We start from the raw sequence: 18,589 nt of genomic DNA, 5'->3' as shown, positions 1-18,589 counted from the left end.
TCCTGGCATCTGAAGCACTGCTTAAGCACTCCAATTGTCTGACGATATTGCGTATGGCTTTATGGCTTTCGTTGTAGCGCTTCTCAACTTCTGTCTGGGGCTTACGCAGTGGGGGGGGGGAGGGGTCATGAGCTAGCTGGCAAGGCCAAATCCTTTATCCTTCAGCATCCAACCGTGACCTTGTGGCTGACTCTTACAGGTCAGAGACAGTGCTCTCACGCAAGATGTGCGTATCATGGATACTCCCTGGAAAACTTGCATTTACTGCCATGATTATTTGCTTGTGGTCGACAACAAGCTGCACATTCAGGGAGTGAAATCCCTTTCAGTTCCGAAACATTGCTGCATCCTGTAAAGGTGCTCGTAGGGCGATGTGCGTACAGTCTATTGCTCCCTGCACCTTGGGGAAGTTTGCTAATCGAAAACCATAAAGCCCCTCAGTCTGTGCCTTCCTAGTCATTGTGTAAAGGGCTTCAGTCACCTGTCGAAAGCAGCGATGTGTGGCATGCTGAGAGATACCACAAATGTCACCAGCTGAGGCCTGAAAGGACCCCGATGCATACAAGGAAAGTGCCACAGTAACCTTAACCTCAATGGGCAGTGCGGTCCTGATAGGATGCACATCTCCCATAATGAGCTGGCATATCTCACTGATGACCTCCTTTCGGAATGGCAGCCTCCTAACACACGTGTTACCGGACAAGTCCAGGTATGATCGCTTATCCCTGTAAATGCGTTGGGTATCACGTCTCCTCCTCCTCGGCAGTCTGCCAACTCTGACTGGACACACAATGCTTTTCAATGAACCTTCTCCCATCTCTGTTCTACAGCATGTGAGTAGTCATCAATACTGGTTGAGAAATTAGAGGTCCCATCACTATAAATGACCTAATCGGTCTTAAATTGTCCTCAACAAATATAAGTGATTAGCTAATTGGCAAGATTCAAAAACGCCCTTAAAATCACTCACTAATTACTTTTCCTCCCAACCACATCAAGCAGCCTTTTATTAAAGATCCTTTAAGTTACAAAATGGTGTCCATACTGCCGAGTTAAGGTCAGGTGAGTGCAGCTTTGCTTGAGCGTCTTTTTGGGCGAGCGATCATTTGGGCGAATTACAGGCGAAATGCCAAAAATAGCACTCAGCAACAATCTGGGCAATAATCGGGCGCTAGATTCCATTTTTCATCAAATATGGGTGATCATCGCCCATATAAGTGCTGAGATTCAAGTGATGTGCCGAAAGTCTAGCCCCTTGTGCCATTTATGATTGCACATGATACCCAGAGTGTGAGCCAGAGTGAGATCAAGACCCTTAGTGAGTGCGAGCCAGAGTCAGGACGAAACCCTCGAGCCGAATGCAGACATTGGCGACATGTCCAATGAAGGGGAGGAAGAGGGGACACTGCTGTCAGCACCGCGTCACTGCTTCCTACACTTGCCAGCTCAGATACTGGTAGTATGCGGTTGGGTCAGTTAGATTCAGGAGAGGGATCTGCACTGGGTGTTACACTATGGTCAAGGAGAAAGGCAACCTTGGGTGCCATCTCTGCAGGGGGGGGGGGGGGGGGGGGAAAAGGAGGACTCCAACAAACCCAAAGTGGCAGCTTATGAAACAAGGGTGGAGCCCATGCATTCGCAGATGTTGGGGGCAATGGCAAGGGTGCCAGAGAGCCTGTCGCAAGTGGTCAGGAGCGTGGAGGAGTCTGCCTCCTGCATTGTGGACAGTTCTGCGCGCAGCATGGAGCCCATCATTGCCAGTGTGCAGACGATGGTGGATTCCCAGAGTGACTGTGTGGATCCAGCTGTGATGAGGCATGTCGTGGGCGATGTGGCAGTTGCCATTTCAGCACAGGTGCAAGGGAACGAACGTTTGAATGCTGCTTTGGAGAAAATGGCCACTGGATTGGAAGCTCAGAATGTGCTCATACGCTCTGGGCAAGATGCCAAGGAGCATCTTACTGCTGTCGTGTCTGGTGGCAGCGATACAGTGTCTGCTCTCAAGCAGTCTCAGCTGGATACCACGTGAGCTCTGACTGGTGCCAACTCGGCTGGGTCCACCGCGGTCCACGGGGGACCTTTAGTGTCGCTCCACCCCACTGACCTGTGCTCCAGCAGATTGGAGGGGATGGTTCGGTGCTGGCCTGGGGTAGTGGGCGCAGGCTCATGGGACCAGGATCCTGATGTGGTCTCAGGATCACAGCAGTCCTGAGCCAAGACCTGCCACTCCGCCATTGCTGCCAACCATGGAATGGCCTCAGCCAATTCCGACTGAAGCTGTCGAGGAGGATGCGGCCCAATCTGTAGCCGGCCCTTCCAGGGCCAGAGCTGGTCGAGGGTGCCCGAGAAGGACATCTGTATCTTCTACACCCTAAACACAGCAGCCTTCCCAGAGACATGCTGCAACCACAGGGGAGACACTGCAGCATTGTTCCAGAACAGGTATGCGTAAGAGGGGTTATAAGGAAATACACAAGGGTGAGAGAATTGATAGCGTATGTTTTGTGGATCCATTATTTCTGGTCTAATAAATATTTATTTTGGGTTGAATATCTCTCATTTCACTGTGGGGAATGATGTGTGAAAGGGCGCATGAACTCAGTGGAAACGAGCAGCAATGAGACGGTTTTTGACTTCCCTTGCAGGATCCAGATGGCGACGCCGCCTCCTGCGTGGCCTCCGACCCACATCCCTGTCGTCCTCCTGTGCCTCTTCCTCCTGCACATCATGCTCCTGTGCCTCCTCCTCAGGTGGTACTGCTGCCTCGTCCTCCAATGATTGTGCCCTCATGATTGCCAGGCTGTGACGCATGCGGCAGATGACCATGAATAGGGAGACCCGCTCAGGCGAGTACTGCACTCCTCCGGAGCGATGCAGACAACGGAACCGGTGTTTAAGGATTCCGATGGTCTGCTCAATGATGCACCTGGTGGCTGAATAAGAGCTTGCTGTGCAGCAGTCGTGGGGTGGCGAAGGGGATTGAGCAGCCAAGTGCAGCGTAGGTAGCTATTGTCTCCAAGGAGCCAGCTGCAATCATGGTTTGGCCCAGCAAAGACACCGAGCACATTAGTTTGCCGCAAGATGAAAGCATCATGGCTGCTGCCAGGATACCAGGCATCAACCGGCATGATTTTGCGGTTGTGGTCACACACCAGCTGGACATTGAGGGAGAGTAATCCCTTGTGGTTATGGAAGATCTCGCGATTGTTCTGTGGTGCCCTCAATGCAATGTGGGTGCAGTCTATGGTTTTCCGGGGCAGCCCGTAATTCTCAAGAATCTGGTCTGCCGTTCCAACTGCTTCTCCCTGCTCATCGGGAAGGATATGTAGTCCCTCCTCTTCTAATCCAGAGCACCTGTCACCTGACGGATGGAGCATTGCGTGGCAAACTGGAAGATGTTTGAGATGTCTGCTGTTGCAGCTTGAAAAGATCCAGTCGCATAGAAATTGAGGGCGATGGTGACCTTTGATGCGACTGACAGAGCTGTGCTCAACCTTGCTTGAGGCTGCAGGAGATTGCACAGCTCTGTCACGATGTCCTTGTGGAATTGGAGTCTCTGGAAACACTGGTCACCCATCAGGTCCATGTAGGAGAACTGCTGTCTGTAGACACTTAGAAAATAGGGTCTTCTGCCACGATGTCATATAGATGTCTTCCTCGGACAGCTGCCTCATTGCCTTTTCCCTCCTGCTCATCTTGGTCCCCACCCCCTGCAGCCTGGTGCTGGCAAGCACTTGCCTCCTGTGCATGCTACCTCCTGTCCAGCTGGCCCTTCCCGAGGTCCTTCCTGGTGCACCTCTCTGGGTTCAGTTCTGTCGCCAGCTCCATGACCTTCTGCATCTTCCTCAGCCATGTGTGCGATGTCCCTTGCCCGCTACCTCTCCAGCCATTGGAGGGGGCACCACCTTCTCTTGTGTGCCTCCCTGCCGCGCACAATGTGCAGGAGGCGTTCCGCTGCCAACACTGACCCCATTTAGTTATCCTCCACAACCCCAGCCGCTTCAATCACTGCTCTCTGTTGTAGAGTAGGAGGGGCCTGGGCCACTAACTCAATCCCGCTGTCAACAAGGCTACTTGCAATGGTTGAAAAAGTCCGAAAAAATCTCCCCGATAAGAATGCTGCTACATGCAACACACCTTTAAATGCCGCTGAGCAAGCAGTGTGTACTGACCCAAAAACCTGTCGTTCACACAGACAGGCGGCCAGAAGACTACTTGAGCTGAATTTAGCTTCTGGGGTGGGACCGAGGCGGTGCGCGATCTGATGATGTAGTTAACGACACATCTGCAGGAATGGGGCTGAAGTGGGGGGAGCGGGGCAATATCCACACTGCCGGAAAAATCCTTCAGGGCAATGTCACGAACCTCAGCCAGTCCGTCGCTACTCAGTTCTTTCTCCACCAACCCACGGCCGCTGCTTTCAGACTTTCACAGGCCTTATAGAAAGGGGCAATTTCGGCCCCATAGAATTTTACAGCACAGAAATAGGCCATTCATCCCAACAGATCTAATGCCAATGTTTATGCTCCACACAGGCCTCTTCACACCTTATTTCATCTCACCCCATCAACATATCTTTCTATTCCTTTATCCCTCATGTACTTAACTAGCTTCCCCTTAAATGCATCTATGCAAATTGCCACAACCACTAAGTGGTAATGGGACATTCTCAACACTCCAAAAGTGAAGAAGTTTCTTCTGAATTCCTTATTTGATTTATTAGTGACTATTTTATATTTGTGGCCTCTAGTTTAAGAAACCCCACAAGTGGAAACTTCTATATATCCACCCTATCAAATGTCTTCATAAATTTAACATCTTAGAAGGGACATCTCAGTCTTCTCTTTGCGAGAGAAAACAGCACCAGCATGTTCAGTCTTTCCCAATAGTTGTACCCTCAGTTCTGGCATCATTCTTGCAAATCGCTTCTCGGCCTTTTGGCTAAGATCATGCGTAACTGACCTGACAGGGGAGTAACCATGACCCCAACGTGGTTCTCCCTGGATCAGGAAGGTGATTCTCCTATGCTTTTTGGAAATAGGAGGTGGGTGGGGTGGTTTGACCCATCTACCTCCACGGAGGTGTGTGGGGGGCCTGACCCATCCACCTCCATGGCACGAACCTGGTATTGCAGTACTTCCAGGAACGGTGCAGTGGCTCTAGGCCTTTTGGCTAAGAGCATTGGCGCAGAGTGATCCTTGATGTGTGCAAGGTGACCTCTGGCGTTTGTGATTTGACAAAGAATTGGAAAGATTGGCAAAGAATTGGAAAGATTGGCAACGAATTTAAAAAAAAAAATCATTCTTGTAAATCTTGTCTTGCACTCTCTCCAGTACTTCTATATCCTTTTTACATTATGTGAAACTGTGAACTGTGCACAGTGCTCAAAGTGTGATCTAACCAAGGTTCTATACTGGTTTAACATAACTTCTCTGCTTTTGAATTATATTCCTCTAGAAATGAATTCCAGTACCTTGTTTGCACCTTTATGGCTTTGTTAACCTGTGTAACTACAGATACAGTGCATTGCAGTCCAAGATATAGGTTGACTCCCTTATCCGGCACCACCACTCGTCTGGCACCATTCCCGGCTGCTGGGTAGCGCATGCGCAGAATGCGGCCCATCAAAATCCTACTCACCAATATAAATATTTCTCCTCGATCGGTTGCCTCCATCTCATCGCCCTGCTGGAACTCCTGCAGCCACAGTCCTCGGGCCAGCCACTCCTCCCCACAGCGCTCCCTCCGGGGGGGTCGGGCTGGCTCTTCGGGACCCCCTGCACACTGATTGGCTGGCTGACTGACTGTCGTTCCAGCCAATCGGCACACAGTGACCGCAGCAGCATCCCAGCCCAGCAACAGCACTTGGGGGCACAGTCCACCCAAACACGTGACCTCCACACAGCCAGCAAAACCCCTCATTCGGAACAGGCCAGGTTCTGAGGGTACCAGATAAGGGAAGTTCAACCTGTACCAAAATGGGGATATGATGCAGGTTTTGGTGACAGTTTTTCAGTCCCAGCTATGCCACCAAGGAGAGCACTCATCAGAGTCTTGATTTTTCTCTTTACTCTGGGACACTGAGGCTAACTATACTGCCGCCAATGCCACTCTGGCTGAAATCAACCAACTCACTGCAGTGCAGAGATTGTACCTGGTTCTTTCCTGTTGTGTAGCTCAGTACTTCACCATGAGGTTGGGGAGAATTTATGCACAGAACTATGACTGCAGTAAGATGGAGGACTTTTTTTGAGGGAGAAGGAAAAAATGCTTTCAGCCCTTAAAGTACAAACTCATACAGCTGAAGACAATGAGAAATAAATTTATATGTGTTTCAATGAAATGCTATCAGTCCCATATTCAACATTAGATGCAAAACCAGCTTCTGTTCAACTACAGAAAGCACAGCTAAGTTCCTTGTCCCTACCACCATCCCCGCTCCTCCCCACCCCGCGCTCCTCCCCCCCCGCCCCCTCGCCCCCTCGCCCCAGATGCTAGCAGTAGGGAAATAAAGCATTATTTTTATAGTTTGCATGGTTAAAATAAAAGCACCTTCCCTGGAAAAAAATATATTAATGTGTACACTTTCATAAATAAAATTGCTATTTTTTTCTGTCTAGCATCAATTTCCTACAGATTAAATATAAAGAAAAAATGCACCAGTCATTTGACTTGGAATGCTACAAAACTGACAAGCATCAGGTAGATCCCTGACAAAATACTAAAATTGCCCAATATAAAAATCTTTAATTAGAGATTTTTTACCCTGTATAAATGTAGAAAAGATGAAAACAAAATCTTGACATGTAGACATGAAGATAATTACAGCACAGAATAAACAGTGGGAGTTTAAAATTAAACCAATATAATACAAGATTAGACTATCAACTGATTTAGTTTTCCAATACATCTTTAACCATTAAAAAGCTACAAGTATGAGAAAATATTAGTCTTGCAGCCATAGGCAGTTGAAATGCCAACTAAACTATTTTGACCAAATATTTGCCAATCATAACAATGGTAATATTGTGTTGTACTGCAGTCGGACATGGACATGCTATTTTCACACGGATAAAGCGAATGTAGTCCATGTGAAAACCAAATCAGTGACTGTGTGCACAGAAGATTGATTGGTATTCAGAGGGCAACCAAAATACCCAGAAGCATCAATGCTAAAATATTAATAGCTTTTGAATTATTATACAGGCTCACGATTGCACCTCATCACAAAAAAGACTCAAGAGCACCTAATGACTTTTGTACTTTATAGAGATAACACAACATAAGAAAGAGGAGGAGTAGGCCATTTGAACCCCTCGAGCATGCTCCGCCATTTATGAAGATAGGTTGAGTAGGTTGGGCCTATACTCATGGCTGATCTGATCATGGACTCAGCTCCACTTCCCTGCCCGCTCCCCATAACCCTTTACTCCCTTATCGCTCAAAACTTTATCTCCCCCTTAAATATATTCAATGACCCAGCCTCCACAACTCTCTGGGGTAGAGAATTCCACAGATTTACAACCCCGAGAGAAGAAATTCCTCCTCATCTCAATTTTAAATGGGCGGCCCTTTATTCTGAAACTATGCCCCCTAGTTTTAGTTTCCCCTATGAGTGGAAATATCCTCTCTGCATCCACCTTGGCGAGCCCCCTCCTTATCTTATATGTTTCGATAAGATCACCTCTCATTCTTCTGAACTCCAATGAGTATAGGCCCAACCTACTCAACCTATCTTCATAAGTCAACCCCCTCATCTCTGGAATCAACCTAGTGAACCTTCGCTGAACAGCCTCCAATGAAAGTATATACTTTCTTAAATACGGAGACCAAAACTGTATCCAATACTCCAGGTGTGATCTCACCAGTACCCTGTACAGTTCTAGCAAGCTTCTCTGCATTTATACTCAATCCCCCTTGCAATAAAGGTCAATATTCCATTTGCCTTCCTGATTACTTGCTTTGTGTTTCATGCACAAGGACCCTCAGGTCCCTCTGTACTGCAGTACTTTGCAATTTTTCTCCATTTAAATTATAATTTGCTTTTCTATTTTTTCTGACAAAGTGGATAACCTCACATTTTCCCACATTGTACTCCATCTGCCAAATTTTTGCCCACTCACTTAGCCTGTCTATATTCCTTTGCAGATTTTTTGTGTCTTCCTCAGAATTTGCTTTCCCACCCATCTTTGTATCAGCAAACTTGGCTACATCACACTCGGTCCTTTCATCCAAGTAATTAACATAGATTGTAAAAAGTTGAGACCCCAGCACCGATCTCTGCAGCCCCCCACTAGTTACAGTTTGCCAATCGGAAAATGACCCATTTATCCCGACTCTGTTTTCTGTTAGTTAGTCAATCCTCTACCCATGCTAATATATTACCCTCAACCCAGTGAGCTTTTATCTTGTGAAGTAACCATTTATGTGGCACCTTATCAAATGCCTTCTGGAAATCCAAATACACCACATCCACTGGTTTCCCCTTATCCACCCTGCTCGTTACATCCTCAAAGAACTCCAGCAAATTTGTCAAACACGATTTCCCTTTCATAAAACCATGCTGACTCTGCTGGATTGAATCATGCTTTTCCAAATGTCCTGCTTCCTTAATAATGGACTCCAGCATTTTCCAGTCAGACGTTAGGCTAACTGGTCTATAGTTTCCTGCTTTCTGTCTGCCTCCTTTTTTTAAATAGGTGGCGTTACATTTGCGGTTTAACAGTACTGCATAACTAATGTAAGTTAAACACAATCAATGGGTACTAAGAAACACAGGCTGTTCTTTCATTCCAGACTGATGAGACAAAAGCCTCTTCACTATGTCATCTATAAAAGCAACAAGTCAAATGAACACAATAAGTCAAGCACCCAATTGCATCTTGAAACCCCATAACGTGGATTTCGTTACCTTACCAGGTAGGTAATTTCAAATTCTTAGCATCTTTAGATTTTTTCGTATCAGTTTTAAATGTACTTTTTACAGGTTGAACCTCGCTTATCCAGTACTCCTTTAACTGGCAACCTCCCTTATCCAGCATTATTCCCGGCCCCGGGGGAGGGGCACGCATTCGCAGAACATGGAAAACATCTATAACACCCCCCAAGTACTGCTCGAGTGGGACAGGAAACGTAACTGTTTTAGATCAACAGTTGGAGATAAGGATGCATACTGTTACCGGATTTATTTAATTTCATACTGGAAGCAGTAATGAATCTTGCAGGATGATATTGGATGGGTGGCAAAAATTTAAACCTGCACAGTAGGCTTCTGCACAATGTCATCGTCAGCAGTGGCAAACCAGCATCGCGAGAGAGGGAGGTCCGAGATTTCAGATTCGGGGTTGGGACGCCATCTTGAGGCAACGTTCAATAAAGCAGTGTGGAGAAGAATCGTGGCGGGCGTTTTAGAGCCGGAGTGTGGCGGAGGTGGTCAGGAGCACGAGCGCGATCATCAAGACCGGATAAGTCAAGGGTCGGCGTGACCTCCCGTCGTCCAGCAAATCCCCTTATCCGGCACAGGCCAGGTCCCGAGGAAGCCGGATAAACTCATGCCTACTAGTTCGACAGGCCTGAACGACCAAAAGTAATTTTCAGGGTTCACCTCAATTATGTCACTAAATACTTTATACCTCATCATCCCTTAAACACCACCTCTGCAGACTGTAAAGCTCAAGGTTACTCTAGTCCTTCATCACTACTCATTACCTTTACAGTTGGGATTATTCTTGTTGCTCTTTTCTGCACCTCCTCAACTGTATCTATGACCCAGAAAATGTGGCTAAGTTGCACGCAGTATTCCAAGTGCAGTCTGACCAGTCCATTGAAAAGGATTAGCACAAGCTCAGGAGACTTCTACAGTTAGGCTGTTGTATCCTCGCATTCAATTGACTTTAATTACTTCTCCATAGTCTCAACATTGAAAGTGATGAATCTACCAACACTCCCAGGTCCCTTTCAAAGTCTCTCCAGGCTAAATGATTCTTTTCACTTCATAACGTCCCTCATTCATTCTTCCGATATGCAATACTTTGCAGGAGTCATTATCAACTTTCAATTACCATTTATCTGCTTCAAATACATCCTTCATCGTGATGACACCCCTATTTTAGTGGTGCCTGCAAATTTAACAAATTTATAACTGACTTCTGTACACCAGAAACAACAAAGGCCCAAGTACTGACCGCTCCAGAGTATTCCACTCAAAACCAACGACCCTACCCCACCGCAAATCAATCTGATGATGAGACTATCTAAATTAATTAAGACAGAAATGCTGGATCTCTCATTCTTCTTCTTGGGTTATGTAAGGGGGTAAAAAGTACACTCAAGTAAGAAGCATAAGGGAATGGCATGGAATCAGGTTAAAGGGAATTAGGAGGTTCTGAGGAATCGGGAGTTCCTTTTACGGCATGGATTGCAATATTGACCTATTATGTAAAACTCACTTATTTATGTAATGCACGCTTATACACTCGCTTACATTGGCTTAAGAAGAGGGAGGCAGCAATGCCTGATGCGTAATGAACCATCCATTGGATTAACCTTAGAACACTCATTCAGTACAGAACAAGGACACAAATGTTGGGAATAGATTGTAAACAGCATCTGAATCTCAAACCCTGGGAAGCAAAGTTATTTCACACGTCATGAGAAACTGAGGCAAAGTTGAACACATTCCAGAAGGGTGACAGATGAGAGATGGACAGGTGGGGGAGAACCAGACAGTCCGAGCAGTAAGCCAATTGGTGGTTTTGTAAGAGAGTCACACAAATCGAAAAATCGTATAACTGTGCTTGTAGAAAGAACTCTTGTACTTTGAAGTGTTCATCGGAACATTTCCCAAGCATGTTCGAATAGAAACCGGTTAACCAAGGTTTCGTCTGCGTGATTCCATGGTCGATATATAATACGGGCAGATGTCGATTCCTTATATCAGGAAGAGAAGTCTTCTTTTTACCCCAACAGGTTATTTACCTTGTTTTGGTGAGTACACTCCTTTCTTCCACCTATGCCTGGGGTGGGCCAACTCCTAATTTCCTACACTTCACTCATTCACTGGTTGCATAGTTCATTCTCTATTCCTCTGAATCTTTGGATCAACCTCTGTTGACTGATCTTCCTCCGGTTCCCTAAATCCACAGGAGTTTTACCAGGTCCTAATAGCATCTTGACCAATAATCTGCATCTCAGACAATCTATCCTTTTTTAAAGACCAAGAACCAAACATCTCTCCTCAGCTAGATCCCTCCCGTTGCAACTTTTCTCCCTCAGATGTAGGACCGATTACATAAGAACATCAGAAATAGGAGCAGGAGTAGGCCATAAGGCCCCTCGAGCCTGCTCCGCCATTTAATATGATCATGGCTGATCCAATCATGGACTCAGGTCCACTTCCCTGTCTGCTTTCCATAACCCCTTATTCCCTTATCGTTTAAGAAATTGTCTATTTCAGTCTTAAATTTATTCAATGTCCCAGCTTCCACAGCTCTCTGAGGCAGCAAATTCCACAGATCCACAACCCTCAGAAGAAATGTCTCATCTCAGTTTTAAATGGGCGGCCCCATATTCTAAGATTATGTCCTCTAGTTCTAGTCTCCCCCATCAGTGGAAACATCCTCTCTGCATCCATCTTGTCAAGCACCCTCATAATCTTATATGCTTCGATAAGATCACCTCTCATTCTTCTGAATTCCAATGAGTAGAGGCCCAACCTACTCAACCTTTCCTCATAAGTCAACCCCCTCATTTCTGGAATCAACCTTGTGAACCTTCTCTGAACTGCCCCCACATGGTATTCCAGGTGTGGCCTCACCAATCATCATCATCATAGGCGGTCCCTCGAACAAGGATGACTTGCTTCCACGAGAGTTCACAAATGTTTTAATGAAGGACCCGATGCTCCAGTCCTGAACTCCAGTTGAGGGGCTCATCAATACCCTGTACAACTGTAGCAAGACTTCCCTGTTTTTATACTCCATCCCCATTTCAATAAAGGCGAAGATTCCATTGGCCTTCCTGATCACTTGCTGTACCGACATACCAACCTTTTATGTTTCATGCACAAGTACCCCCAGGTCCCGCTATACTGCAGCACTTTGCAATCTTTCTCCATTTAAATAATAACTTGCTTTGATTCTTTCTGCCAAAGTGCATGGCCTCACACTTTCCAACATTATACTCCATCTGCCAAATTTTTGCCCACTCACTTAACCTGTATGTCCTTTTGCAGATTGTGTGTGTTCTCCTCACACATTGCTTTTCCTCCCATCTTTGTATCGTCGGCAAACTTGGCTACGTTACACTCGGTCCCTTCTTCCAAGTCGTTAATATAGATTGTAAATAGTTGGGGTCCCAGCACTGATCCCTGCGGCACCCACTCATCACTGTTTGCCAATCCGAAAATGAACCATTTATCCCTACTCTCAATTTTCTGTTGGTTAGCCAAGCCTTTATCCATACTAATATATTAGCCCCAACCCTGTGAACTTTTATCTTCTGCAGTAACCTTTTATGTGGCACCTTGTCAAATGCCTTCTGGAAGTCCAAATACTCCACATCCACTGGTTCCCCTTTATCCACCCTGTTCATTACATCCTCAAAGAATGCCCGCAAATTTGTCAAACATGACTTCCCCTCATAAATCCATGCTGACTCTGCCTGACTGAAGTTTGCTTTTCCAAATGTCCTGCTACTGCTTCTTTAATAATGGACTCCAACATCTACCCAGCCACAGATGTTAGGCTAACTGGTCTATAGTTTCCTGCTTTTTGTCTGCCTCCTTTTTTAAATAGGGGCGATACATTTACAGTTTTCCAATCTGCTGGGACCTCCCCAGAATCCAGCAATTGTGGTAAATGACAACCAATGCATCCACTATTCCTGCCACCACTTCTCTTAAGACCCTTAAGATGCAAGCCATCCGGTCCAGGGGATTTATCCATTTTTAGTCCCATTATCTTACTGAGTACCACCTCCTTAGTGATTGTGATTGTGTTAAGTTCCATCCACCCCCCCCCCCCCCCCCAATAGCCCCTTGACTATCCACTGTTGGATAATTAGTGTCCTATACCCTAAAGACTGATACAAAATATTTGTTCAGAGTTTCTGCCATCTCCATATTCCCCATTACTAATTCCCTGGTCTCGTCCTCTAAGGGACCAACATTTACTTTAGCCACTCTCTTCCTTTTTATATACCTATAGAAACTCTTGCTATCTGTTTTTATCTTTCGTGCTAGTTTACTTTCATAGTCTATCTTCCCTTTTCTTAATCATTTTTTTAGTCATTCTTTGTTGGCTTTTAAAAGCTTCTCAATCTTCTGTCCTCCCACTAGTTTTGGCCACGTTTTTAAACTTGGATAACATCCTTTATTTCTTTAGTTAGCCACGGATGGCTATCCTTTCTCTTACGCCCTTTCCTCCTCACTCGAATATATTTTTCTTGAGTTATGAAATATCTCCTTAAATGTACACCACTGTTCATCAACCATCTTACACTTTAATCTATTTTCCCAGCCCACTTTAGCCAACTCAACCCTCAGACCTTCATAGTCTCCTTTATTTAAGCTTATTACAATCCAACTATCTCACCCTCCATCTGAATTTGAAATTCAATCATGCTATGATCACTCATTCCAAGGGGATCCTTTACTAGGAGATTGTTTATTAGAACCATTACACAGGACCAGATCGAAGATAGCCTGCCCCCTGGTTGGTTCCGTTACATACTGATCAAGGAACCCGTCCCTTATGCACTCTTCCTCAAGGCTACCCTGACCAATTTGATTTGCCCAATCAAGATGGAGGTTAAAATCACCCCTCTCCAACACCACCTCATTCCAAAATCCCAGGAGGGAGAGAGAAAGGGAGGAGGAGGAGGAAGGAGGAGAATGATTTATATCACCTTTCCCAACCTCAGGTCGGCCCAAAGTGCTGTACAGCCGATGAAGTACTTTTGAAGTGTACTCACTGTTGTAACATAGGGAAACGCAGCAGATAATTTACAGCCAGTAAGGTCCAAAAACAGTAATGAGAAAATGACCATATAATCGGTTTATATAGTAGTGTTGGTTGAGGTATATATGTTGGCCAGGATGTGGAGAACACTCCCCAGGCCCTTCTTTAAATAGTGCCAAGGGACCTCTTACATCCCCAAAAGGCAGGTGGACGCCTCAGTTTAACATCTCATCCAAAATATTGCACCACTGACAATGCAGCACTCCCTCAGTATTGTAATATCAGCCTAGATTATATGCTCAACTATCTGGAGTGGGGCTTAAATTTACAATTTTCTGATTTAATGGCGAGCTCACCTGAGCCGATTTGTTTGTGCATCTTTGACCTGAAAGTTTTAGCACCCATTATTCCACACCGCATTATAAAGAACTTTTCCCCATCCTTTGCGATAGGCACACGCAATACTTATTTTACTGACAGTCTTTCACTTAGTGGCCTGGCCATTCTGCTGGGTTTAACTCCAGAGCTTAAACTGACAAGTCTCGTAAACTGGTTTGTGATTCTTTAAATTATCCTCATCAAGCTGGAACATGCATCTCTGGGTGATGCAACGCAGGACTAGACCAGATGGTAGTTTGTACAAATATCAGAATTGCAAGTAATTTAAGTGGCTCATGTCTTCCTTCTACCCCATCCCCAAAGATCTTCAATTGTCATACAACCTCAAAAACACAGCACTGTCACATATCCAGAAAAAAAAACTCTTAAAAATAGAAGTGAAAGTTAGAAGGTACATGGGGGTTATTAGAACATTAAGTGCTTTACCAAGAGTGACTACAGAAGATTTAAGAGTATTGGAGAAATATTTTTAAAATAAACTAGAGGATATTCAGAAAGCACGGAGATATTAGATTAGACTAGACAGCTCTACTTGAAGACAGAAAGCAGAGCGCGGCAGTAAAGGGTAGCTATTCACAGTGACAGGTGGTGGGTAGTGGTGTTCCACAAGTATCAGTGCTGGGACCACTGCTGTTCACAGCTTACATTAACGATATAGGCCTCAATTTTGCCCAAGACCATTTTCTGGCATATTGCCAGAGTTACGCACATTTTTCCAAGCCAGAAATAATTTGCCAAATCTTCCCCGATCTATCATTCGAATTTGGCGTCGCACAACATGTCCAGTCGCCTTGGGCGGGGTGGAGCCTGCTATCTGCACCGAAAAATGCCACAGCTTCTGCGCATACGCGGGGAAAAAAAAAGTGACGTTTCCGACATTGTTGCAGTGGACGCGCATGCGCAGTACAGCTCCGAGTTGGCAGCCATTTTTAAAGAGCCAGTTGTGTGTGAGAGAAGGAGTGCTGTGTGAGAGCATTGGAAAAATCGCAGCTGGAGCACTACAAGATGCAACGCGGTACAAAGGACCAAGAATTTCTTACAGGAAGAAGTGGAGGCACTCGTTACTGTGATTGAGAACAGATGGCAGGAGCTGGACACCAGCAGAGGTCACATAAAAGTTCTACCCAAAGAAATGAAGAAACGCCGGAACCAAGTTGAAGAAGATTACTGCACAATGGTGACCACCACGAGATCTGGAGGCCAGTGTTAAAAGTAGCAGGACCTTGGTCAAGTAGTTAGTGTAATATTTTCATTTATTAACTGGAATTGCAATTGTAAATGTGACTGTCTGTATGTCCCACCCAGCAAAAAGACACCCTCTTTAAAAAGTTAGGTTTTCATTTTTGCAGAGGAAGGTGGCACATAATAAAAGGGAAAGAACTCAAACAGGAGGAGGCCTGACAAATCTGCAGCCACCGACACCCTTGGAAGAGAGGATTGCTGCTTTGATGGGTCCTGTCTGGAGAAAAGCAATCAGTACTGCACAAACTTGGGCCCACACTCGAGGGAGAGGGCAAGTCCTTCAAATTCATTGTGGTCCTTCAAATCAGCCTGCTGCCTGGCCTGTGATGTGTGAGCCTACTCATGCCACCCACCCTGCCCCCTCCACTGCTGCTAACCATTTGATTGTTCTGTTATATTTTGCAGAACTTGAGGCTAACCCTGACGATGCAGAAGATTCAGACGTGGACAAGCCTGAAGAGGAGAACATCTTCCAATCCAACCCTCCAGACCAAGAACATGGGAGTGAGGGGGAGGGGATAGAACTGGATGAAGCTCCCACTGTTGTACTGACTTTGGAGGAGGTGCCACTCATTGCGGTGACAGTCCTTTCCGTGACTAGTGGTTTGAGTGCTGCTGGGGCATTCCATGGTTTCACATCTTCTGAGGTTGCGGGTCCCAGTGGTGGGGTGCAGCGAGGCACACCCAGGGCCCCACCTTCCGAGGTTGCGGGTCCCAGTGGTGTGGTGCAGTGAGGCACACCCGTGGGGAGAAGGGGAAGGAGAACTCAACCGTGCTCTCCGGAGGTGCAGGATCTAATAGATGTGGGTCAGATGATGTCATTGAGTGCGGAGAGCAGTGACCTTATCTGCTCACTCTTGGACGCCATCAGTGGGGTGAGTGATGAGGTAGCGGGACTGTCGGGAGAAGCAACAGCAATAACACGAGAAGTAGGAACGATGTTCGGGACGATCAGTGAGGGAATACTGGCCATGAGGGAGGGAATGTCAGAGGTAGCTGATGCGCTGTCAGTGAGCATCAGAGAGGGAATGTCAGAGGTAGTGCAAACACTCACTGATCACGAGGGAGGAAATGTTGCAGGTAGTTCAGACAGTTTTGCTCAACATGAGGTAGGGAATGTTGCAGGTTGTTGAGACACTGTCAGGGCGCATGAAGGACAGCGAGTTAGCTGCTGCAATAAGGGAACATGCCCAGACCCCACGCCCATTGACAGAATCAACTGCCACTCCCACTCCAATCCCCACACCAGCCTCTGAAGAGCCCAAAGCTGGGCCCTCCAACTTGCTGCCTGCTGCCAATGCCCTCCGCCCCCAACAGGTGCACAGTATCCAAGATATTAGAAAGAATAAGCTTGGTACCAAGCCCAGAAACACTGCGCCACCGCCTGCGGGCAGGGGTGGAGGAGAGTCCAGGACTGAGTGAGGCGGGTGGTTCTAAAGGCGGAGAAGAGATGGGCAGGTGCAGCCTTTCTTTGCTGTTGTTATTATTGTTGTTACGGTTGTAACTGTTCTCAAATTAAAAGTTTTTTGTAAGTTATGTAAATTTACAAGTTTAAAAGTTTGCACGTGATCTTAGAGTGATCTTAAAATGATTCTTGTATCAAACTTTACTTTATTAAAGTACAAAAGAACCGTTAAACTTTTGAATAAAATATATTTTACATTTAAACTGAATCATTTCCATTATTTGTTCCATTAACACAACACATTACGGAACAGCTCCAGGTAGTAAACATGGTCCATGTGGAACTGTTGTCTGAGCCCTCAGGCATCAGTAAAGCGTTCACAGATGGGCTGCTGGCGCAAGGCTCAAGCAATCGTTAAAGGGGCACAATGGCCCGCCCTCCTCCGCCATCATGCTCTGGCCTAAGGCATTTGCATGGCTTCCTGATCCTCATCGTCCTCCTCCTGCTCGTCATCTGCACCTCCCACATCACTATCAGCAGCCACTCTCACCACAGGTGGGTCTTCCACCACCAGGTGTGCTGCCTCACGATGGTTATGTTATGCAGCACACAACAGTGAACTGTCCGACAATCTCAGGGGAATACAGCAAGTAGCCTCCGATGGTCCAGGCATTGGAAACATTGTTTCAAGCTGCCAATGGTCCTCTCTATGATGCTGTGCTTCGCAATATGCGACATGTTATATTCACGGTCAGCCTTCGTTCGGGTTACGTGTAGGGGAGTCATGAGCCAGCTGGCGAGGCCATACCCTTTGTCTCCCAGTAGCCAGCTCTGCCCTTCTGGCTGCTGCTGCTGAAACATGGCAGATAGAATGTTGTTGCGTAGGATGAACGCATCATGGGTGCTCCCAGGGTATCTTGCATCGACTGATTATATGATGCATGTCATCCGACACGAACTGTATGTTAATGGAGTGGATGTCTTTTCTGTTCCTGTACATCTCCGAATCCTCCAAAGGTGCTCGCAAGGCGATGTGGGTACAATCAATGCAGCCCTGTACCTTTGGGAAGTCAGCAATCCTGGAGAAGCCCACAGCCCTGTCATGGATTGTTTCGGCGGTCATGGGGAACTTTATGAAGTCATTCCTCCACGCATGCAGTGCAGCTGTCACCTGGCGAACGCAGACATGTGTTGCATGTTGAGAGATGGTGCACACATCCCCAGTTGTAGCTTGAAACGAGCCGGAGGCATAGAATGAAAGTGCAGCTGTAATCTTCACTTCAACTGACAAAGCAGTCCTCCTGATGCTTCTAGGTTGCAGGTCTGATTTGACCAACTCACAGATCTCAGTTACAACTTCTTTGCGGAAACGCAGCCTTCTGACACAGTCTACATCATTCAGGTGGAGGTACGAACACCTGTCTCGATATACCTGAGGTGGGTAAGGCCTCCTTCCCAGCACCCTATAGACTCTGATGTCCCTGATGCGATGACATTGAATCAATTGTCTCCTATGTAGCACCATGATGCAGAAGGCTCGCACAAGGTATGGCATTGTCAGTATTGCTCCCATACTTAAATTTAA

The 18,589-nt window shown here is 46.3% G+C and overlaps 1 pseudogene; it reads left to right on the top strand.

Moving 5' to 3' along the window:
- Positions 1-4,921: 4,921 nt before the first annotated feature.
- On the top strand, positions 4,922-5,155 carry LOC139252183 (U2 spliceosomal RNA; annotated as a pseudogene).
- Positions 5,156-18,589: the final 13,434 nt, after the last annotated feature.

Source organism: Pristiophorus japonicus, chromosome 2, assembly GCF_044704955.1.
Source record: "Pristiophorus japonicus isolate sPriJap1 chromosome 2, sPriJap1.hap1, whole genome shotgun sequence".
NCBI classification, from domain to species: Eukaryota; Metazoa; Chordata; class Chondrichthyes; family Pristiophoridae; genus Pristiophorus; species Pristiophorus japonicus.
The sequence above is the reverse complement of the archived record's forward strand: the minus strand, read 5'-3'. Positions and strand labels throughout refer to the sequence as shown.